This window comes from Leptopilina boulardi, unplaced genomic scaffold (genome assembly GCF_019393585.1).
Source record: "Leptopilina boulardi isolate dan_hultmark-lab unplaced genomic scaffold, ZJU_Lbou_2.1 LbouV2_325, whole genome shotgun sequence".
NCBI classification, from domain to species: Eukaryota; Metazoa; Arthropoda; class Insecta; order Hymenoptera; family Figitidae; genus Leptopilina; species Leptopilina boulardi.
In genome coordinates, this window is record NW_026137891.1 from 154,959 (window position 1) to 179,912 (window position 24,954).

The following is a 24,954-nucleotide window of genomic DNA, read 5'->3' on the forward strand; positions in this document are numbered from 1 at the left end:
TTATTATTATTATTTTATATCCCCTTTTAATCAATTAATCCCTACAAATTATAAACAATCTCTAAATTTGTTCTAATATAATTTGTCAGTCTTCAAAAAAAAAAAAATTAATATAGATATATTTTTTATTTAATTAAAGAATTTTTTAATTAACAATAATAAAACATATATGTTATTGGTAGGCCCGGTTTATTAGATATTGTAATAAAAAATATCTAATATTATTATTATTATTATTATTATTTTATACCTAATATTATAATTATTAACTTTTTTTTATTTTATTTAATTAAAACTAATTTTAAATTTGAGAAAAGTGAATAAAATTTTTAATTTCCTTTATAATAACTTAACTGAATACAAAATAAAGAAAGTGTGAAAGATTCGATTTACCATTTAATATAAAAATTCATCTTGAAATGAAAAGCAAACAAAAAGAAACTTATATATTAAACAATGGAAAATGGAAGTCTAAAGGTAAACAAAATTGCGAAAAAAGAAAAAGAATATCTAAATAATTGAAGAAATTCTTTTATACGAGTTATTTTATTGCTTTTTATAAACACATATATATTAAGCCGTGTTTCTTTTGAGAAATCAACTCTACGAGGTAAAAACTGGGTTTTTTTTTCATTCGCCCGAGAAAATTAAGATTATATCGATGTAATATACCGTACAATGAAAATTACATCTCGAAGAAAAAAGTCTTACGAAAAGAGTATATATATAGAAGTGGGGGAGTAAAAAAAAAACACACAGGAGGAACGTCACCATGAAAAGAAATTAAAGAAGGTGTTGGTGTTCACGCTTTCGAGTTTGTGGACAAGATGAGAGGGGGGGAAAAGAGAGGAAGACGTCGGTAATTGCAAAATTAGCAAAAACAATTTATCGTTTAATCTCGCGTCCCGTGCGCTTTCGCGACCTGTGCACAAGAGGTCCCTTTGCAACGCCACCACCACCTACGCACACGGCTTCTCTTGCGGCCTGTACCCGGATAAAATAGCTGTAGTAAAAATCTTATAATTACTTTTTACTTCCGTTCGGGAAAATTTTAATTAAACCTAAGAATTCCCTTTAACGAGAAAGCGACGCGACTCGCTCCCGTTTAGAGAGAGCTCCAAGAAGGAGAAAGAAAAAAAGAAAAAAAGAAATAAAGAACTCGGCCAATATAACAGTTCATGCGGCCCCACACATATACGTACCCCCTGGTCAATACCGATTCAAAACTTGTATGAAGAAACAAATACCTTATATGCGAGGGGAAACAAAATAGTCACCTAAAAGAAAAATAGCGATTTTATTTTTTCTTACATTATTGATATTAATAAACCAAAAAAAAAAAAAATGTTAAATGAATATTTTTTTTAAAGAAGCATTCCGTCTTACTGTAACTGCTTTTTACTATATTGATTTTGAAGTAGAAAATTTAATTGTCTGTCTGTAAATGATTTTTACTACTGATTATAAAGTAGAAAAATTAATTGTCTGACTGTAACTGACTTTCACTACTAACGTACTAAAATATTAAAAAATTTAAACCATTGTGTCTGACTAAAATTTATTTGTACTACTTATATAAAATTACAATGTCTGACTAAAATTTTACTTTTACTACTTACAACAAAAAATACAATAACTCACAAAATGATAAATATTTTTATTATTTATATAAAAAGTACAAAAAAAAACTGTCTGACAAAAAGGTTCCTTTTAGTACTTAGATGAAAACTACTGCCTGACTATAATTTATTATTACTACTTACAACAAAAATTACTGTCTGACTAAAATTTACTATTACTATTTACAACAAAAATTCAAAAACTGAATAACTAAAATTTCACTTTACTATTTTATGTAACAAGGATAAAAACTGTTTGACTAGACGTTACTTTTACTACTTACACAAAAATTACTGTCTGACTAAAATTTACTTTTACTACTTACAACAAAAAATACAATAACTCACAAAATGAAAAATATTTCTATAATTTATATAAAAAGTACCAAAAAAACTGTCTGACAAATAGGTTCCTTTTACTACTTAGATGAAAATTACTGCCTGACTATAATTTACTACTCACACAAAAATTACCGTCTGACTAAAATTTACTTTTACTACTTACAACAAAAAATACAATAACTCACAAAATGAAAAATATTTTTATTATTTATATAAAAAGTACCAAAAAAAAAATTGTCTGACAAAAAGGTTCCTTTTACTACTTAGATGAAAATTACTGCCTGACTATAATTTACTTTTACTACTTACACAAAAAATTACTGTCCCGACTATAATTTACTTTTACTACTTACACGAAACTGGCATATTTGTCCAACTCAAATTGAGCCTTACTACTTACACGAAAATTGACAACTATTATATTAGATCTCAAAAATAGATTTGACTAAAAATAAAAATTGAAAATAAAATATGTCTGACTAAAACTGATTTTTACTACTGATCCTAAATTTACAAGAGAACAGAAAAGAAACTAAGAAGGAAAAATAATGAAAATAGATAAGAAAAAGTTAATAATCTTTATAAATCACTTTGTAAAAATAAAAATAAATCTAAAAAAAATTTATTTTACCCAATTTTTCGATATTTTCAATTTAAAGCAAAAATATTTTGTATAGGAAAATTTCAACACGAAATTGTGCACAAGATTTATAATATATGATTTTACGTGAGAATTTCGGTAATACGAAAAAAATTTCATACACGCAGAAAAAAAAATAAATTTATTTCATTTAAATAATATCAATTACTTTACTATTATCAAATAAATATTTAGTTCTATTAAATAATTATAATTTGAATTAATTAATAAGGGTATTTATTTTGAATACAAAAATTATTGTCTTGAATACAGTTTATTTAATTAAAATATATAAAAATTTGATTTGAATAAAAATTTAATTCAAATTAAATATAATAAAAATAAAAAATTATTTGGTCCAAATTAAATATTTTCTTAATAATATTCAAGTAAGCGATTATTTAAAGTAAATAATTTTTTTTTTTTCAGTAACACATATTCATAATCCGGTTATTTTCTTTCACAAAAAATATGAATTTGTTGTTCCGTGACGCCATATCTACCACACAAAGAAATTATGCTTCGTTTATACATATATATACAATATGCACTCACCGGTAATTTACTTTAAAAATTTCGTAACGCGCCGCGGTATTCTCTCAATTTATGTGTTGGTCGCGCGCGCACAAAAAGGCAGTACGCTGCCGCATATCGTCACGGCAATAAGCCTGTAATTTACGGTTGTAATTTATCAATTTGCACAACAGCACTCGTTTGTCTGTAAGCACAACCACTTCACAATGATAATGATGCACGCACTCATTTTCACGAATGAACACCTTACAGGCGTCAAACATTTCTCAATAATAATAATAATAATAATAATAATAATCGCAATAGTTATTTATTCAAATTGCAATATACATATTTCTACTTCAAGAGTAAAATTTACTGAATTTATAAATAAATTTAATTAAAATAATCTAAAATAAATTCCAAGGATATATTTTCAGTTTTAGAATTACGGTATTTTCTTTTTTTTAAAAGATAAGGTGAATTATTTTCCGAAAAAAGGTGGAAGAGAGGTTATAAAAAAATTTTTATAAAATAAATTAAACTCAAAAAAAAAACAAACAATTGAAATAAAAGTTATACTTCTTATTTTCGTAATCTTTAAATAAAAAATAAAAAAAAAATTTACTTTCAAAGTGTAAACAATTTAATTTTTATTTTTGCTTTTGAATTAGTTAACTTTTACTAATTTAAATTTTAATTTAAATTTAATATTTAATACAATGAAAAAAGAAATTTTTTTTTGATTCAAATAATCGTTTACTTGATATCAAATAAATATTTACTTGGACCAAATAATTTTTACTTTAATTAAATAAACTGTATTTGAAACAATAATTTCTGTATTTAAAACAAATATGATTTAATTAATTCAAGTAAATATTACTCATTTCAAGTAAATATTACTTATTTCAAGTAAATATTCATTTGATATCAAGTAACCGATTATTTGAATCAAATAAATTTTTTTTTCATTGTATTAAATATTAAATTTAAATTAGTAAAAGTTAACTAATTCAAAAGCATAAATAATAATTAAATTGTTTACAATTTGAAAGTAAATTTTTTTTTATTTCTTATTTAAAGATTACGAAAATAAGTAGTATAACTTTTATTTCAATTGTTTGTCTGATTCTTTCCTTATTAATAAAGTAGATAATGAAAATAAATTAAAATAAACCAACTTTGTTGATTCATATAAAAGGAGATTTAAATGTGCGACTGCAAGAGCTAATTAGAGATAATGAGATGCACGCGTGTATAATCCACGCTATAAGGGATTCTCAGGAAATTTATAAGATCATAATGAGAACTATTTTTCAGAGTATTAAAAATCCGATTTAAATCTCGGGTTTTGTTGCTTTATATATATATATAAAATACATTTCTGCACATTTATGTATGTGTGTATGTGATGATTTTATAATAATAATTTGCACTGTGAGTGAACACAGGAAACCAATTAGAGTTTGAGATGTAATTAAGCGTTTTCTGTTTAATTTCGAAAGGCATATATACTGTTATCACTTTTAATTACAGGCTGACGTACCTGCGATATTGTAAAATAGGGACGCATATGCATCGCTGGATTGTGTTTAATGAAAACAGATATATACACTATTCGTACATATGTGTGTTATCGCTTTTGAGAACAGTTGGGATTGATAAGAAATTCAATAATTTCAGGACACATTGATTTTTTTCATCAAAAAAAAAAGAAAAAAAAAGAAAAAATTATTGCGAATAAAAAAAACTACCGGTCATTTTAATTTTTGCTTTTTAATTCTTGAAATAAGTGTATTGAAATAAACTGCATTTTACTTTTATCCTTTCATTACATCAAATTCAAATTTATTCTAAATTATTCATCCGCTTATCAGATAATTTAGTTTTTCGTTGCTAAGTGGAAAGTGAGTATCAAGATCAAACCAATTAATTACATTGAAATTTTTTTTTTTTTTTTTAATTAAAATATGATTCATTATTGAAAATTGAAATTAATTTTAATTAAAGGATAAATAAAACTTGAAATCGATTGTTAATTTTATCGCAATGATTTTTGAATAATTAAAATTTCTAATTTTAAACATTTATAATTAAAATTTTTTAATTCTGATAATTTTCTGTTCTTTTTAAAATAACTTTTTTTGTTAAAAAATATTTTTTAAAAATATTTTTAAAAAATATTTTTAAATTTTTTAATAGAAAAATTATTTATAAAAATAGTAATTCTAACCTTGTAGCTTCCAACTGATGTAATAGGAAATGTAGCACAACACTCGCGATTTAAAAAATTTCGAACACTCCCGAACGTACGTTTAAATAATAACAAAATACTTTTTTTTCTCTAAAAATTTAAGCGATCGCGATTTTAAGTATTTCGAACACTTCCGAAACACAAGAATTTACTAAAAATGACAAAAAAAAAAAAAAAAAAGTTTTAAAAACTTTTTGTTCGCGAATTAAAAAAAATTCGAGCATTCCCCGAAACTATTCACTCCAATTCTGAAAAAGAAAATAAAAAACAATAAAGGAAATGTATAATGAATAAATTTTGTTTTGCTATTAAAATTATTTTCCACTTTCCGTTGATCATGTCTAAACAGATCAATATACACAAATTGCAACTAATTAAATTACATTTTCTCCAATCTATATATATTGTTATGACCTTCGGCATAAGATGTATACACTTTGCTACTTCAATGTAAATATATACAGCTCGGTATACAGGTATAAAGGTAATAAAATTCCAAACATCGCTTCAACGAAATTTATAATTTTTAATTAAAATTTAAATATATTATATATTACTTCTATGATATTATTAAGAAAAATAAATATTTGACAAAATAATTTAAAATAATATTTATTGCGTAAAAAAAACTAAACTATCAGAAAAAACGTGTAAATTAAAAAAAAAAGTTACTTGACTACTTGTCACATAAAATATTTATTTTTATCAAAATAATTATTATTTGAATCAATTTGAGGGTTAGATTTCAAAAATTCAAAATGGCGGCTCCAAAATGGCGACGAAACTTTTTTAAATTTCTTCAAATTTGTTTTAAAATTCATTACTCGGGGGTTTTCGGGGTCGTTGATTACACAGAAAATTATAAGGTATTAAAATAAGCGTTGCAGCTTATTTTAATGCCTTTTAATTTTCTGATTACGAATCTGGTATCAAATTTTAAAAATTCAAAATGGCAGCTCCAAAATAGCGGCGTATTTTTTTAAATTTCTTCAAATTCGTTTAAAATTCATTACTCGGGGGTTTTCGGGATCGCTGATTACGAATCTGGTATCCGATTTCAAAAATTCAAAATGGCGGCTACAAAATAGCAACGAAATTTTTTTAAATTTCTTCAAATTTGTTTTAAAATTCATTACTTGGGGGTTTTCGAGGTCGCTGATTACGAATCTGGTATCAGATTTCAAAAATTAAAAATGGCGGCTACAAAATGGCAACGAAATTTTTTTAAATTTCTTCAAATTCGTTTTAAAATTCATTACTTGGGGGTTTTCGAGGTCGCTGATTACGAATCTGGTATTAGATTTCAAAAATTCAAAATGACGACTCCAAAATGGCGGCACAATTTTTTTAAATTTCTTCAAATTTGTTTTAAAATTCATTACTCGGGGGTTTTCGGGGTCGCTGATTATTAATATGGTATCAAATTTTCAAAATTCAAAATGGCGCTTCAAAAAAATAAATTAATAATAATCAGATACATAAAAAAATTTATTACCACCCATCATCCCTTTTCTTTCTCCTCTCAAAATCTTAATTGCACTTTAATAAAAGGGGGCTTGAAACATACAAAATTGCAATATCAAAAGTGGCTTTAATCCTTAATTTTATTGAGCCTTGCAATTTAACGAGAGAGAGAGGGAGAGAGAGATTCGTAAGAGTTGAATGTATCTAATCGCATTGAAAATGCACAAGAGGGAGAGTTGAATTTAATAAACGTGCGCATTATTGAAGGACCATCCGTTACGTGAAAGCAATGTCATATACATTGGGAAACGGCGAACTTCGTAATTAACAACGCCCGGGTTTCTACGCGGGAGGGCGAGAGAGTGAGAGAGAGAGAGAGAGAAAGCCCGAGCATTGTCGGATATTCTAGCGACACCCCACACCAACCCCCCTCACCCTGCTCTTCTACCCTACCCCCCCCCCCTTCCACAGTGATATTAGTCGCGATCGCAGCCTCCAGAAAATTATATTTGATTCTAATCTAGCAAATGGGATGGCAGTACAGGAGTCTATTTATTTACACTTGGTTTGACGCGCATAACCGCACAAACAGTGATGAGAAACTATTGTCAAATTCACTCTGTAAATGATAACACTAAATGTATTAAAAAAAAAAAAAAGATTACATATATATACTATTTCTCATTAAAAAATTCAAATCCAAAAATGTTCTTGATTTACTGCAAAATTATTTCGTGTACATTTTTTGAAAATTTTTTCCTATACGAATACCATAGAAAAAAAATTTATTTCATTCAAATAATCGGTTACTTGATATCAAATAAATATTTACTTGCACCAACTAATTTTTTTTTTTTTTTTGACATTGAAGATTCTTCTTTTTTTTTATACAAATGTATTTTTGCCATTGGAAAGTTTTACCATATTTGTTAGCAAAAAAAAAAAAAAAATTCGATTGCATATAAAAACGTTAAGGGACAATATTTCTACCGCCTCTACATTGAAGAAAACAAGTGGTCGAGCATTTATAGACACGAAGCGGCAAGGCGAAGTGGCTATTTTCCGGCGAGTGCCCGCCGATTAAAAATCCAATTTGACCGAGGTTATAAGGAGCTGGAAGCTTTTAGTTTTTTCCAAAGAACTTGGTGTATACGCGTATTGCTGAGAAACACAGAGAAAAAGAGAAAGAGAAGATGCCAAAACGCCAAAATCCATTCTTCCAGGGAGAGGACCGATTGGTCAATAAATTTACGAATCGGTCGAACTGAGAGAGGGGCCCAGCATCTTGATACTTTTTCCATTTACTGAAATTGATATTACTTTCCTGAAGGTGTATAGCGCGCACTCTTGCCGCATCATGCCAACCCTATATTGCATCTATATATATATATATACGTGAGGAGATCCATCTAACCTATAAATTTTTAACGGCTTAAAGCTTTTCATTCTAGAATTCTTTCAGATACATTTCACCTACAGGCGGTTTCCATTTTTTCTCAACAACACATCTTTCAACTGTTTTTTTCCGATTTTCTATATTTCCCGTAAGAGATTTTAAAAAAAGACAAAAAAAAATTACAGATAAGAATTATACGTTACATTTTACTGTATCTAGAGACAAAAGTTTTGTTGAATTTAATTTTTCTAATAAAAATTTTTTTCTTTAATATCATATTTATTGCTTGCAAATTTTTTACCTACTTAAAAATAAAAATTAACTCTCCATCGCAGGATTTCCTGGCTAAGGAAAAAAATCCTTAGAAACCGTTACTAAGGAAAAAAAATCTTTAGCAAATGTTGCTAAGGAAAAACGGTTGTAGTGACTATTATCATGGAATTCTTGGGCAACGGTTGCTATGGAAAAAAAATCCTTAGCAACAGTTGCTAAGGGAAACCGGTTATAGCAACGGTTGTCATGGAAAAGGTTGCTATGGTAACAGTTGTCATGGAAACGATTGTTATGGTAACGGTTGTTATGGTAACGGTTGCTATGATAACTGTTACCATGACAACGGAATCCTTGGCAACGGTTGCTATGGAAAAAAATCCTTAGCAACAGTTGCTAAGGGGAACCGGTTATAGCAACGGTTGTCATGGAAACGGTTGCTTTGGTAACAGTTGTCATGGAAACGGTTGTTATGGTAACGGTTGCTATGATAACTGTTACCATGACAACGGAATCCTTGGCAACAGTTGCTATGGAAAAAAAATCCTTAGCAACAGTTGCTAAGGGAAACCGGTTATAGCAACGGTTGTCATGGAAACGGTTGCTTTGGTAACAGTTGTCATGGAAACGGTTGTTATGGTAACGGTTGCTATGATAACTGTTACAATGGCAACCGTTTCCATGACAACTGTTACCATAGCAACCTCTTCCATGACAACCGTTACTATAACCGTTTTTCCTTAGCAACTGTTGCTAAGGAATTTTTTTCTTTAGCAACCGTAGCAATTGGAAAAAACAAATTTCTCTTTACGAATAATGAAACGTAATTACAACACGGTTTATGAGTACATATAAACGATTAAAAAAAAAATAGAAAAAAAAGATGATCACACGCATATATATGTATATTTGAAAGGCTATTTGAAATGCAGATCTATCTCCAAACGTCGAGGTAATTAACTTCCACTGATTGCAATATGTTATTACTTCACAATCTAAAGTTAATCGACCCACATTGCACTCATTCAATAATCATTTTGTTATTTTTTTTTTTTATTTCTCATTTGGTGTCCCCTTCTCTCACTCTTTTTCTCTTTTTTTTTCTTCTTCTTCTTTTTACTCTCATATTACGTGACGTTCATTTATCAACGGTATAAAAGTGTCGACAACGGGTTGGTTCGTCGAGCATGACGCCGTAATGAAACCGAAAGACGAGAATGATTATCAATGCGATATCGACGTGTTAATTTACGAGCTAACAAGCGTGCGTGCACACACGGTTGCATGGGCAAGTGCAATTAAAAGACGCGACTCAACGAACTCGTTTTGAACTTGTTATTACGCCAGACATAAATGTATATAGATATATATGTATAAATGTACACAACAGGGCAGCTTTGTACAAGAACGCTTTACTATTCAGAAAAAAAAATCATCACGATAAGATCATTTGTAGTATTTTATATTCTCAAGATTTCAACTTCTTTTGTATATATAAATATACTTAAAACAATTCTTTTATCGTGTTATACATTTTTTTTTTAATCTAATTTTGCCATTCAAAAAGTTTTGAAAACGATTAAAATTTGCCTTCATTGTGAAAAAAGAAATTGGAACAATTAAGTTGAATATTTAAAAAAAAAAATTCGAAATAATTAAAAAAATAAAACACGCGTTTATAAATTTACAATGTCTGCAATAATTAAAAAAAAAAAAAAAAAAAAAAAAACATTTGCCAAGTTTAAAAATAAATTTGTTATTGAAATGCTTTCAATTTTTGAAGCAATCAAAATTGATCCCTTTTAATAATTCACACCTTTAAATTTAAAAGCAGTTAAAAAATTAAGCGCATTTGAAATTTGTTATCCTTGATAATTGAATGCATTCAGTGAATGTGAAAATTTATTTAATTTGAAAGCATATATATATATATATATATACCAATAATATTTGATTTTTAATTAAATAATTTTAATATTACTCATAATTATTTGTTTTATAAATAAATATCAAACGCAATTTTAGTTGAAAAAACAAATGGAAAGGTGACAATTACAAAATGAAAATTCGTTACAAAAAATCAAGTAAATTAAACAGAAAAAATTATAATTTTTTCAAAGAGATAAGTGAACTTTATATATATATATATATATATATATATATATATATTATAATAGTAGTACAAGATTATAAAGTTAATTATGTTCCTCCTGGCGTGCTATTATATACAACCATAAAATTGTACTTCTGACATGCTGACGTCACTCACAATGCAGAATGAGATAGATAGAGAGAAAATATACATCATGTAACATCATGTGTTCAAACCATGATCACCAATGAAACGTAATTAGGCATCGAAATTGCTTTTGCTTAAATTACAATTCATCGTTCTGGCAATATGTGTGAATGCGTTTTGTAATATCGTGTGCCATTCAAATATAATATGACAAATTGTAATTGCGCACAAAGATGCAGACACAAAAGAGGAAGTAAACTATTATAAAATTTTATACATACACACATTTATAGATGTGAATTTGCAATCATTAATATTTCTAAAAAAAAATACTTCTTTTACATTTAATTTTTATATTAAACGCAATAAAATTTTAATTTCACTCATTGTTTCTCAAAAATAAAACAATTTATTAAAATTATTCAATATCGAAAATTTCCAAAAACTAATTTTATAAAGTTTTGGTAAGAAATATTTTTCGTCTCTATTCGAAAATGAAAAGGGAACCCAAAAAAAATCCGAAATCAAAGAGACTAAGCCCAAAAAAAGAAAATGCCTAAGGAAGTAAAAAATGTAAAAGTGGAAAGAGTCCAAAAGACTGAACATCCAAAACGAGAAATGTCCAAAGGACGGATCCAAAACAACAAAGGTTCAAAAAACTGAAGATCCAAAACAATAAAGATTCAAAAAACTGAACAACCAAAATCCGATCCGGAAGTTTGAGCATCCAAAACGAGAAATGTCCAAAGGACGGAAGATCCAAAACAACAAAGGTTCAAAAAATTGAAGATCCAAATCAACAAATGTCCAAAGAACTGAAGATCCACAACAATAAAGATTCAAAAAACTGAACAACCAAAATAACAAAGTTTAAAAATCTAAACTTGCAAACGATCCGAAAGACTGAACATCCAAACCGAGAAATATCCAATGGACTTATCATACAAAACAACAAAGGTTCAAAAAATTGAAGATCCAAATCAACAAATGTCCAAAGAACTGAAGTTCCAAAACAATAAAGATTCAATAAACTGAACAACCAAAATAACAAAGTTTTAAAATCTAAACTTGCAAACGATACGAAAGACTGAACATCCAAACCGAGAAATATCCAATGAAATTATCATCCAAAACAACAAAGATTCAAAAAATTGAAGATCCAATACAACAAAGGTTCAAAAAATTGAAGATCCAAATCAACAAATGTCCAAAGAACAGAAGATCCAAAACAATAAAGATTCAAAAAACTGAACAACCAAAATAACAAAGTTTTAAAATCTAAACTTGCAAACGATACGAAAGACTAAACATCCAAACCGAGAAATATCCAATGGACTTATCATCCAAAACAACAAAGGTTCAAAAAACTGGAAGATCCAAATTAATAAAGCTTTTAAAAAACTGAACAACCAAAATATCAAAGTTTTAAAATCTAAAATTGCAAAGGATCCGAAAGATTGAACATCCAAACCGAGAAATATCCAATGAACTTATCATCCAAAACAGCAAAGGTTCAAAAAATTGAAGATCCAAAACAACAAAGGTTCAAAAATCTTGAAGATCCAAATTAATAAAGCTTCTAAAAAACTGAACAACCAAAATAACAAAGTTTTAAAATCTAAAATTGCAAAGGATCCGAAAGATTGAACATCCAAACCGAGAAATATCCAATGGACTTATCATCCGAAACAACAAAGGTTCAAAAAATTGAAGATCCAAAACAACAAAGGTTCAATAAACTTGAAGATCCAAATCAATAAAGTTTCTTAAACTGAAGATCGAAAACAACAAAGATTCAAAATCTAAAATTGCACAGGATCCGAAAGATTGAACATCCAAACCGAGAAATATCCAATGGATTTATCATCCAAAACAACAAAGGTTCAAAAAATTGAAGATCCAAAACAACAAATGTTCAAAAAACTTGAAGATCCAAATCAATAAAGCTTCTAAAACTGAAGATCCAAAACAACAAAGTTTCAAAAAACTGAACATCTAAAAGAACAAAATGTTCAAAGGAATAAAAAGCCAAAAGACTAAAAATCCAAATTCAAAATTTTTGATGCAGAAGATAAAAAAAAATAAAAGACTCACAACTTGTAGGGGTTAAAAGTTAAGAGGCTGTATGGGAAAATATCCGAGCAATATTTTACAATTTACATATACCAAACGATGTGGTGTGGGGGGGGGGGTAGAGAGAGAGAATAGAAGCGCAATCCGATGGGATCGTTCGAGCATTCAGTATATACACCGATGACTCGGATTAAAATTTAATTACGTCGGGTATTAATCAGCCGGGGAAAAACAGACAGGTTTGTGCCACGTTGCGTTCATTTTCACATCAGTGAGGGTTAGTGCGTCTGCGAAAACGTGTTCAATATATATATAAAGAATCGCTAACTCAAGTTCATAGACACATATAAATAAATATATATATATGGTGGTATTGGTGTTAGCCACAAAGTGGACGTAGTGGTAGCAAAAGCCAGTGGCTAGTGTACCTCCGGCTTCTAATGTGATTGGTTTACTGCTCCCTGAGAAGCTAAGACTTATACTCCCGGTAAAATGGAATTAGCTTCTTGCAATTTCGCGCAGTAGTCCATCCTTCTAAGTGAGTGAAATCCTCCCTCCTTCAACCCCCTGTTCAAGCGTCGCTTCTCTCTAACTTCCAAGAAAGTCCGGCTGGTCAAACACATTATTTCTGTCAGAAACGGAGAAAGAGGAGAAGAAGTCAAGACTTCTCTGGGTCGAAGGCATTTTCATTTTATATACGAAACGACGACCACGTTCGATTCAAGTCCAAACCGAAAGAGAGAGAGAGAGAGAGAGAGAAACCCCTTTTTTCATCTCCTCGATAGAATCACTAAATAAAAGTATTGCTTTTACAATCTCCATCACTTTGACTCACTCAGGTGGTGTATATCGATTCTAATCTCATACCACACACCTTTCCCAAAAAAAAGTAAATTTTTAATGAAAATAGAAAAAATTTAAAGAAATAATATTGTTTTTTTTTCCAAACGAATAACCCATTTGTTTTTCATTGAACGATTTGCTCGATGAATATAGAGACTGAATACAGAATTATGTATACATGTATTTTAAATCAAAAAATATTCACTCTATAAATGGATTTCCATCAATAGTTGATTCTCTTCTGCTAATGGACGCAATGGATTACAAAAGCCTCTGAACACGAATAACAATTTTACACAACAGTTGTATTAGAAAATAATTCTTTTACAGTCTGTTCAAAATCATTAGCTAAATGGATTATTTTAGAATTTGCAATTAGGAAAAATAAAATAAAATCGATTTTGGATTAATGTTCTTTTATAAACTATCAAATGCAAATTTTCTGATATTTCTGTTATAGATGATATTGTTTTGTGTCTGATATACCTATAATACTTCTCTCTCGAAAAGAAATTTTAAAACTGCAACTAAAAACTTTTAGAAATTGTCATAAATGTATCGATTATTGTAATTAATACAAGAAACAAGTAAAATTCCAACGATATAAATAATCGTTATTGTTGTAAACGAAAGAAATTTTATGATACCTATAAAAAAAAGGGAATAATAAAATATCGCTCATTTGAACAGATTGCAAATACGCTGATGAAAATTGATACACAGCAAATGATATATCCAATCTTTCTAAAAGTACATTTAATCAAAAGATTGCTTTGTTAAATTCTCTATACCATTTTCCTAACAACCCTCTATATTGACATATTCAAACAAACACACACACACACACATACATAAAAATAAAGAATTACGAAAAATTTTTCCTCTTTCTCTTATTTAATCTTCCAAATTGCTTCCTTCGATATTCCTTTTACACATATTTTTTTGTAAACTCATTTTTGAACTTTTCTAAATAAAGTTAAAATATACAATATTCTCATAAAAGAATATAATTTTCACAAAACTCAAGGGATGCAATTCAATATCAAAAATTTTATCATTAATATAATGTAATAAAAAGAACCCATGAGATTTCTTGGATTAAAAATTATATTTTTCACACCAAGGCTGTTTAATTAATTTTCTCTATTATATGAACAAAGTTTTCTATCCAATTTTATTTCTCAATATTTTCTTGTTTTTTTTTTTTTTGCCCCTAGGGTCTTCTTTACGAAATAAGGGAAAGATGCATCGATCTTCGCGATATTATTGTACCGCGGCATTCCCAGGGATTTAGGAGACCTATGAAGTAAATAGGAGTCCTGGTCGTTCTGCCGTAAAATTGTATGTGAAATTGTGCAATGTGTCTTGCGAATTGAATTGCCAGTAACGACATTGATTTTATTGCTTGTTTCGTCGTTCGCCGGTAGGGAGCTTCCGTACAAATATATATATATATATATATATAATACACGTCGCGGAAACATTTTCTAACTCTAATAATATACAGTAAGAAAAGCTCCATGGTAGTCATAGGAAAGCATGCGTTACGCATAAGTTTGTCTCACTCGCACTCATGGGCTGTGACTACCATGGAGCTTTTCTTACATAATAAGAAATATACATAATGTAATAATATTATATTATATAAAATATGCATATATAATATTTATAAATAAATATAATTACTAAAAATATACATTTTAAATTTTAATAACCCAGGTGGAAAAGTTCCCAGTAGTCACTACCCGTAATTTTTCCAAGATTACCGGTAGCCACTACCGGTAATTTTTCCGGGACTACCGGTAGCCACTACCGGTAACTTTTCGGGACTACCGGTAGTCACTACTGGTAATTTTTTCGGGACTACCGGTAGCCACTACCGGTAACTTTTCGGGACTACCGGTAGTCACTACTGGTAATTTTTTCGGGACTACCGGTAGTCATTACCGGTAGTCATTACCGGTAGTCATTACTGGTAATTTTTCCTGGAATTACCGGTAATGACTACCGGTAGTACCGGAAAAATTACCGGAATATTCACTACCGGTAATTTTTCCAAGATTACCGGTAGCCACTACCGGTAATTTTTCCAAGATTACCGATAGCCACTACCGGTAATTTTTCCGGGACTACCGGTAGCCACTACCGGTAATTTTTTCGGGACTACCGGTAGTCACTACCGGTAATTTTTTCGGGACTACCAGTAGTCACTACCGGTAATTCTTCCGGTACTACCGGTAGTCATTACTGGTAATTTTTCCGGGAATTACCAAATAACAAATTTTGATTGTAATTCCCGGAAAAATTACCGGTAATGACTACCGGTAGTACCGGAAAAATTACCGGTAGTGACTACTGGTAGTAACTACCGGTAGTCCCGGAAAACTTACCGGTAGTGGCTACTGGTAGTCCCGGAAAAATTACCGGTAGTGGCTGCCGGTAATCTTGGAAAAATTACCGGTAGTGACTTCCTGTAGTGAATATTCCGGTAGTCACTACCGGAAACTTTTCCACCTGGGAATAGTTATATTATTAAATATTATATTTTTAGAATTATATAAATTATAATTGAAAATTGTATATATTTTTATAAATTTCAAGAAAGAAAATAAAATATATTTATAAAAATTAATTAGATAATCAATGTTGTATAACTCTAAATATAATCGCTTTATACTCGCAAGTACGATTAAACAATGTAATTAATTAATCTTATGTATTAATCGAGCCAATTGTGCTGATTCAATTAACCTCCTTTCCTGATAATATATAATACAATTATTATGCAGATTGTATTTGCTTTTAGAATTTTATTTCCATTTTCTCATGTATAAAATCCATTTATAATTTCATTTATTTATAAAATCAAAGAATAAGTCTCTTATTCTTTAGCCTTTTTAATTACAATTTAATTAATAATTATTTCAATAAAAATTGAAATTTTTTGGCGCCTATAGGTAGCAGTAGAACTTTCATTTGACAGAATTTCTGTTCGTATATTAAATATTGGACTTTTTGTTGGACAGGAATTCCTTTTTGATAAAGGTAGAGGAAAGCTGACTTTTTTATTGGACAGAACTTTGAGTGAAAACGAATTATAGACAGAAATTACACCTGATAGAATTTCCATGCTGACAGAACGACAGAATTTAGCAGAAATATTTGATAGAAAACTTTTTGATTAGCAGAATTATGATTTGACAGAATTTTCATTTAGCAGAAGTATCAAATCAGAACGAGACAGAATTTACATTCAACAAAATATCAGTATAACAGAATTCTCATGTGGACAGAATGACAGAATTTAACAGAAATATTCGATACTATACTTTCTGATAGACAGAAAACTGTGTTTTGACAGAATTTTCATCTGGCAGAAATATTAAATCAAAACGAGACAGATTTTACAACAGAATATATCATTTTGGCACAATTATCATTGGGCAGAAATAAACTATTGTTAACTAATAAATATACTTTTTAACAATCGTCTTGTTCTCCCACTTGGAAAGATTCCCCGGAAAGTGCCCCATGGAGGTTCTATCAGAATTCCGCCGGAACTTCTAACGTATTTCCGTCAGAATTCCGTCGGAATCCCATCGTAAATTCCGGCGGAATTCTGATAGAACCTCCAGGGGGCACTTTTCGGGGAATCTTTACAAGTGGACTGTTCAATAAAAATTGTGCCAAACTACATTTTGTCAGATAAAAATTCTGTTAAAAGCTATTTCTGCCAGATGAAAATTCAATCCAATGTTCCCGTCAATCGAAAAGTCTGCTATCTAATACTTTCTGTCCGTTGAATATTCTTTACAATTAAATTCTGACTTACATTCTGTCGAATTCAACTTCTCCATTAGAGTTAAATAATTTCCGTCCAATGAAAATTGTCTCTAATAAAAAATTCTGACCAAAAAAAAAAATCTACCATTATCACAAATTATATATATATATATATATATCATAAAATTCATGTAATTATGAGAAAAAAAAACATATACAAACAAATGGAAATGAAGTTGAAGCAAATAAATGTAAATCGATTCAGAAGTAGTAGAAGAAGAAGAAGAAGAAGAGAATGATAGTGGAAAGGGTTTTCTCTATTGAAATCCTTTGAAGTATCACTTCAATTCAGAAAGGGAATTTTCCGATTAGAGGGGTGAAAGAGAGAGAGAGAGAGAAAGAGAATCGCCTTTCATGAGTATATGCGCGCGGGGGTGAAACAACTACCACACGCACACCCCGGAAACATCCATAATTTGTTTTCAATGATTTACCGGAGCTAATTGCAGAATGCAGCGAGCGGTAATATCGCTTTGCAGTTTACGTCGGGGAAGCTATACTTTAGTTTGCAATTTAAACTTTACTTCCTCTGGAATTGATTAGCTTTTAGTAATTAAGCAAGCAGCGCCTTGCCCCACTCCACACAAAACTCCCTCCCCCCTCCCGTGACCCCACGCCAACACACTAACTCCATGAACCTTATAAACCTCACCCCCCCCCCCCTTATCCTTCACCGAGCCCTTATTGCCTCTCTGGCTATACTCTCTCTTTCTCTCATTTACTCTCTCTCTCTCTCTCTCTCTTCGTATATATATGCAACGTGTTGGAAAAGGGCGGTTTTAATCAACGCTCTCCCAGTTAAAGAGAAAGTGAGCGAGAGAGAGAGAGAGAGAGAGAATTTTAGCTTAACCGTGCGTATTTTTTGACGCGAAAAATCTAACCTCAAACCAAAGGACCTTGTATTATTCGCCATTGGATCGCGCTGCCAGTGCAAAGCAATTTCGGCATGGAATGCGTTTTCCCTCGATAGCTTTCTCTCTCTCTCTCTCTCTCTTTTTCTCTGGTACGGGTGCTTGCCCAGGCGGGACAGGCCCAACCAATTTCAAGTTCCATTATGGTTACCCCCTTATACCCCGACGAGCGCGACTCGAGTATTTCCCAAGTATTTCGCGTGCGGCTCACACTCGCGATTCGCGTACAATCAATAAACGGGAGACACCCCCCCCCTCCCTCCCACTCTTTCTACCCTACTATCAATGTCCTATATTTTGTGTGTCACAGATATTTATTCGACCTTTCTTCTATACATTCAATTTATATATGTGTATATAATACAATCATCTCAAAAATAGATCTCTTGATATTCAATGTTGAAATGAAATATTTATATTACACGTAAAAATTAATTTTAACAATATAATTTGTACGTGTTGAAAAAAATTAATAATATTTCTTATAAAAATAAAATTGTTTGCATTGAAATTGAATTTTATATGATGTCAAAGTCGTGCCAATTTTTTTTTTTCACATGTAAAAAAAAAAATTGGAACAATTTTGAAGGAAGAATTTTGGACAAACAATCAGAGCAAAAAATATTCAATTCAATATTTTTGTATTTTTAAATAAAAAAAAAAAGTAATTTTTTCGCTTTATCTGTCTAACGGATTTTTTTCTATATAAAAGTGAAAGTTTAGAATAATTTTTAATTTAAAAATTATTTTTCAAACTAAATTCTAATTAAAAATTATTATATTTTAATTTCAAGAGAAAATATGCAATTTCACTCTGTAATATAGAAGACAAGACATATTTAATTCGTTAAAATTCTTACTATATTTCAAAATTATAAGGAAATAAATATTATATTTCAAAACTTAAGGAATGTAATGCCATAAATAGGAGCGATAAAATAAGATTATTTTGAAATTAAAAATACTTATCATTTAAAATTGCAAACACGAATAAACTGAAGAAAGAAGTCAAAATAACTAAAAATAATCATTTTCTTTTAATTAAACAAGGAAATAATACCAAAAATTTAAAAAAAACACACACACAACTAAATAAACCAAAGAGAAAAACAAAAAAAAAATAATATGCAAAAAAATATTCACCTGGAACAGCGATAAGTTTCTTTGGAACAGCGATATATTTCTCTAGGATAGCGAAAACTTTCGCTATTTTTATAAAACATATCGCTGAATTAGGTGTAGATTTTTTTAGCGTATAGAACAAAATTAAAAAATACAAGAAAAGGGAAGAATACACTGAGAAAAAAATTTATTTTATTTAAATAATCGGTTACTTGACTATTATCAAATAAATATTTACTTGAATCCAATAACTTTTTATTCGAATCAATTAAATAATATTTGTTTCAAGTACAGAAATTATTGGTTCAAATATAATTTACTTCATTCAAATGAAAATTATATTTAGTGCAAGTAAATAATTTATTTAGCTCATATAATTATTTACTTAGTTCCAGTAAATATTTATTTGATAATAATCAATTGATTATTTGAATCAAAATAAATTTTTTTTAGCATACAAAACAACAGAATCGAAAATTAAAAAACAGAACTAAAAATTACAAAATTCCAGAACCACTCTCTAAATCTGAAAGAAATGTTTACTAATTTGAAATAGTGACGCACTTTTTGCTTCTGAATTAGTAAAATTTTACTAATTATTAGTAACTTTTACTAACAATTAGTAAAATTTAACTAATTCTAAAGCAAAAAATGAGTCACTAATTTAAATTAGTAAACATTTTTACTAATTCAGATTTAGAGAGCAGAATTCAAAAAAAGAGCAGAAATAAAATTTTAAAAAAACAAAAGTAAAAAATGAACAGAACTAAAGAAGAAAAAAAAACAGGAAGATGAAGAAACGAAAATAAAAAGTATTCAAAGAAACAAAATAAGTTAGAAAATAAACAATATTATTTAGAACTTAGAAACTTTAGCGATTCAGTAATGTAACTACCAGCAGGAAAGTTTAATTGCCACTACAGTAGAGGTCAATTAGCAAATCTAATTTGAACTTCAATTAGGCGTTTATGTTTCCTTTTTTTTTTTTGATACACGGGGTCATTCGGAAATTGTATAATGACCTTAATCAAGACGCATTGCCGTCGTCGAATAAAATATATATAGTAGAGAGACGCCAATCGGAAAGTGCATGCATAGGTAGATATCAGGAAATAAAATGCTGAATCAGCAGGAAGTCATTTAACCGGAGACTGAAGCCATCATCGGCCGCGAAATTGCGCATTTGTTTCTCATACAATGATTTCACTGTCAACGCCAATGCGCGTGTATATAACAGTGATTCGCCTATTGGTTTGTACCTTGGAAATTAAAAGAGAGCTGCACACACAATATATAAGTGATTCGGAGAGAGAGAGAGAGACAAAATGATTAACGAGCTTCGGATCGTCGACCGAAAATTAACGGACGATGACAATTCTCTTTTTCCTTTCCTAAATATATATATATATATATATATATATATGTATATATATAGTAGAAACCTTTCATGATTCAAAAATCTTAATTAGCAATATATTTCTAATTAAACGTTAATGCTACCTTTTCATTTATTTCTCTTTCTTTTATAATCAACTGTATTTACTTCATTGTCACATTATTTACTTTTCAATTAATTCGTTATTAACGTACACATTTCAATATTCTTCGATTAATTTTTTAAAACAAAAATTTTAAGAAAATTATATTTCTAATTATTCATTTACAAAAAATTATTATTTCACTGTGGACAATTTTTATTTTAATTATTAATTTTTGTTTATAATTATAATTGTTAATATATTTTTTTTTATATAAAAACAAAATAAATTTAATATCAAAAGATATTTTAATAAATAAATTATTATATATATATATTTTACATGATAATTTCATTTCTCGTGTAAATTAAAGAAATTCATAATTGCTATGCTGAGAACACATATATTTATATTGTCATATAAATTAAGTATTACGGCTAATTATATATTATATGAAATTATACTGAAGAGAGAAATAGAATATAAGAGAATTATTCAAGATCTTCGTTCACGATTATATGAAAAAAAAAGAAAAGATAAAAATATAAGAATATCAAGTGCAGTTGCGATAATTATATATCAAGAATACAATATCTTCTGCTCCAGAAATTTCACGTCAATTTTTTTTTAATTTCAATTTTTGTAAATTGTAATTTAATAAGTTTAAAATTAATAAATTCAATACAATATAACTCGTTAAATGGAGCACGACCTGAATATTACTTTTTTTTTAAACAAGCTATAATTCTTTCTCTTCAACAAGTTTTAATTGAGAAAATTAATAATGAAAAGAGTGCAATACAGCTTCTTATGACTATATTAAAAGTAATTTGTAACTTACGTACTTTTTAGAAAACATTTTTAATAAAAAAGAAACTTTTTTAAAAAATATTTTTCTTTGAATATTTTATTTAAAATTTTTATGTTTCCTTTTTTATTTAAAAATTTGACAATGTAGAGGAATTTTTTTTTTTATAATACATTGGAACTCTGTATATTGAGACAGTGAATTGTTTCTTTTGTCTCAATAACTGAAGTTTCAGTGTACTTTATACTAATTATTAGGATAAATAAATAATTTATAATACAGATTTGTCAATAAATACTTGACTATCAAACTAAGATAAACTGAAACTTTAGTTACTGACACGCAAGAGAGAATTTAGCGTTGTCTCAATAATCGAGGTTCTTGTGAATTGAAAAAAATATACTCTAGAAAAATGTTAAACTATTACATTAACTATTTAAGCTTTTATAGTTTCCTACTTTCTCTTATCGAATAAGATAAACACTGATTTAGCTATGTCTCAATAACCGAGGTTCTAGTGAATTGAAAAATATATTTTAAAAAAACTATTCAGTAATTAAATATTTAAACTCTTTTCGTTATTTACCCTTTTTGTCGAACTAAGAAGCACTGAAATTTCAGTTACTGAGACGTAAGAAACAATTTAGCGTTGTCTCAATAATCGAGGTTCCAGTGAATTACAAAATATATTTTAAAAAACTATTCAGTAATTAAATATTTAAGCTCTTTTCGTTATATACCCTCCTTGTCGAACTAAGAAGCACTAAAATTTCAGTTATTCAGACAAAAGACACCATATAGCGATGTCTTAATAACCGAGATTCCAGTGAATTAAAATATATAATCGAAAAAAATATTCACCTCCTTCAAGTATTTATACTTTCACTTATCTAACCAATGTGCACTGAAACTTAAGTTATTGAGACACAAGATTCCATGTCTCAATAATCCAGGTTTCAGTGTACTAGAAAAATTTTATTCTGTTAAAATTTAAAAAAAAAAGTAAAACAAAAAACCAGTATATAATTAATTTTAATTTTGTTTACGTAGAAAAAATCCGCAATTGAAATTCGAAAAATATTGAAATGTTAAAAAAGAAAACTTCTATTAATAAAAATGACGTTTATCAAAGTAAAAAAAAAAATTAAAGAGAACATTTTTTTCGATTCAAGAAGAATTTTTCCCCAACATGATGCGAAAATGTGTAAGAGAAGGTAAAGTCGAAAAAGGATCGATAAAGGCAATATATTACGGTTGAGGTTTGGTAAAAGCGCGAGTCGAGACACGTGCCCCAACCCCTTACGAATTTAAAAACGCAATTTACGGACAATAGAATGGCGGTCGAGTCCGGTAACCCTGTTCTCATGAAGTAAACCGGGTATAGATGTATATATATATACATACACATATAAGAGTGTAGCCACGTTCTCGGACGGCCGTACAGCAACGGCATCGCCGTAAAATGTTGTTTTTTAATTTAGGAGACGCCGCGGGGTTAATATACGGCTTTAATTTCGGGATTTCATTTAGGGGTTGGTCGCTGGTTGTAGAGGCGCCTCGTCGACTGGAGGAGCCCAGACATCGCACCACTGACGGCGCGCGGAAAAGAAGAGAAGAGAAGAGAGAGAAAGAGAGACAGAGAGTGAACGGGGCGAGAATAAGCTTGCGGCGGATAGAGAGGAAGCAACTTGGGAAAGGGGGCCGTTTGGGGGAGGGATGAAGGGGAGGGGTGTACCACTTCCGGCCGCGAAGATTGACTTCCGACCCGTCTTGACGTCGGTCCGACCCTTTCGACAACTCGGAATGAAATCAATCGAAGTCAGAACTATACGTCTACTGGACTTTATATATATACTTAAGGGTCACTCGCACCAAATAAAAACTGATTATAATTTCTTCGCAAGTTATTTTAGGTTATGTTATCAAAATCCTTTTTTTCTATAGACAGAAAATTTTTATTAAAATGCAACTTTTTTTTTTGGAAATTTTGTTCATTCGATTTTTTCTTAACCATTATATCTAACTTAAGACACCTAACCTCACTTTTCTGCCTACATAACCTAACAAAATTTTCAATGATACTAAAGCGAAAAAATTTATCTAGCAATAAAATTAATTAATTTTAAATGCTTAAACAATTGAAAAAAAATTGTCCCAATAAATATTGCAGCAATATTGCCATGAAATATTGATGCAATATTGTGGATGTTGTTATTTGTGATAATACAAATTTTCAATGCTATTTCACTTATTAAAATATATATTTTCCTCCTATTTTTATTCGTTTGTATTTAAATTTTAATCCGTTATATATATATATATATATATATGCAATAAAAGCAAAATACAGAGGAGAGGCGAACCTGTTATGTAAAGCAAATAATTTCCTATTCAATATACGATATCATGCAACTGAATGATAATAATTTGTGTAATGGTTTATATATGTCCACATATCATTATATGAAGGACAATAAAAAGTTTAAAGTAAAATTGAATATTTCTTGTCGCAATTAAAAGCAAAAAAAAAGGAAATTAATTTTCAAATTATACACATCAAACTCGAATAATATAAAACTCACGCTTTATAATATATAAATTTTAAATCAAGATATAATTGACATTTTTACAAGTCATTAAAAATTTTTAATGCAAATTAAATAGAAAATAACGTTACTTTATTATTCATATTATATTGGCTGTAATTTTTCATTTATAATGTATATATATATGTGTATGCATATATATAGACAAGTTGACACGCGAAGTATAATATAACATATATATATATATACTCATTTTATATTCAAAACTTTTTCCAATTCTATAAATATATTTAAAAATTACTTTACGGGGACAAAAAAATAAATGTGATAATATAAAAACATTGACATAATTCATGCAAAAAAATCTTTACCTAGATCAGCGATATATTTTATTAAAACTGCGAAAGTTATCGCTATTTTGAAGAAATAAATCGCTGTTCCAAAAAAACTTACCGCTGTTCTAGGTAAATATTTTTTTTTGCATTTGAAATAGATGGAATTTAGCAATTGAATTACTTTAGGAAAATTTCCACTGAAATTCAATGATATATTTCACTGAAAATTAATAAAAATTCTTTACTGATTGAAAT

The 24,954-nt window shown here is 28.9% G+C and overlaps 1 protein-coding gene across 2 annotated transcripts in view; it reads right to left on the reverse strand.

The window, feature by feature from the left end:
* Nucleotides 1-24,954, reverse strand: part of LOC127284818 (LIM domain only protein 3-like) — a 127,089-nt gene that overhangs the window by 98,248 nt on the left and 3,887 nt on the right. The window contains exon 2 of one of the 2 annotated variants that reach the window (XM_051310515.1): nucleotides 5,351-5,619. The exons of the other annotated variant lie outside the window; for it this stretch is intronic. The gene's annotated coding sequence lies outside the window, so the exon portion shown is untranslated. The remainder of the gene's footprint in view (nucleotides 1-5,350; nucleotides 5,620-24,954) is intronic. 2 annotated transcript variants of the gene reach the window in all.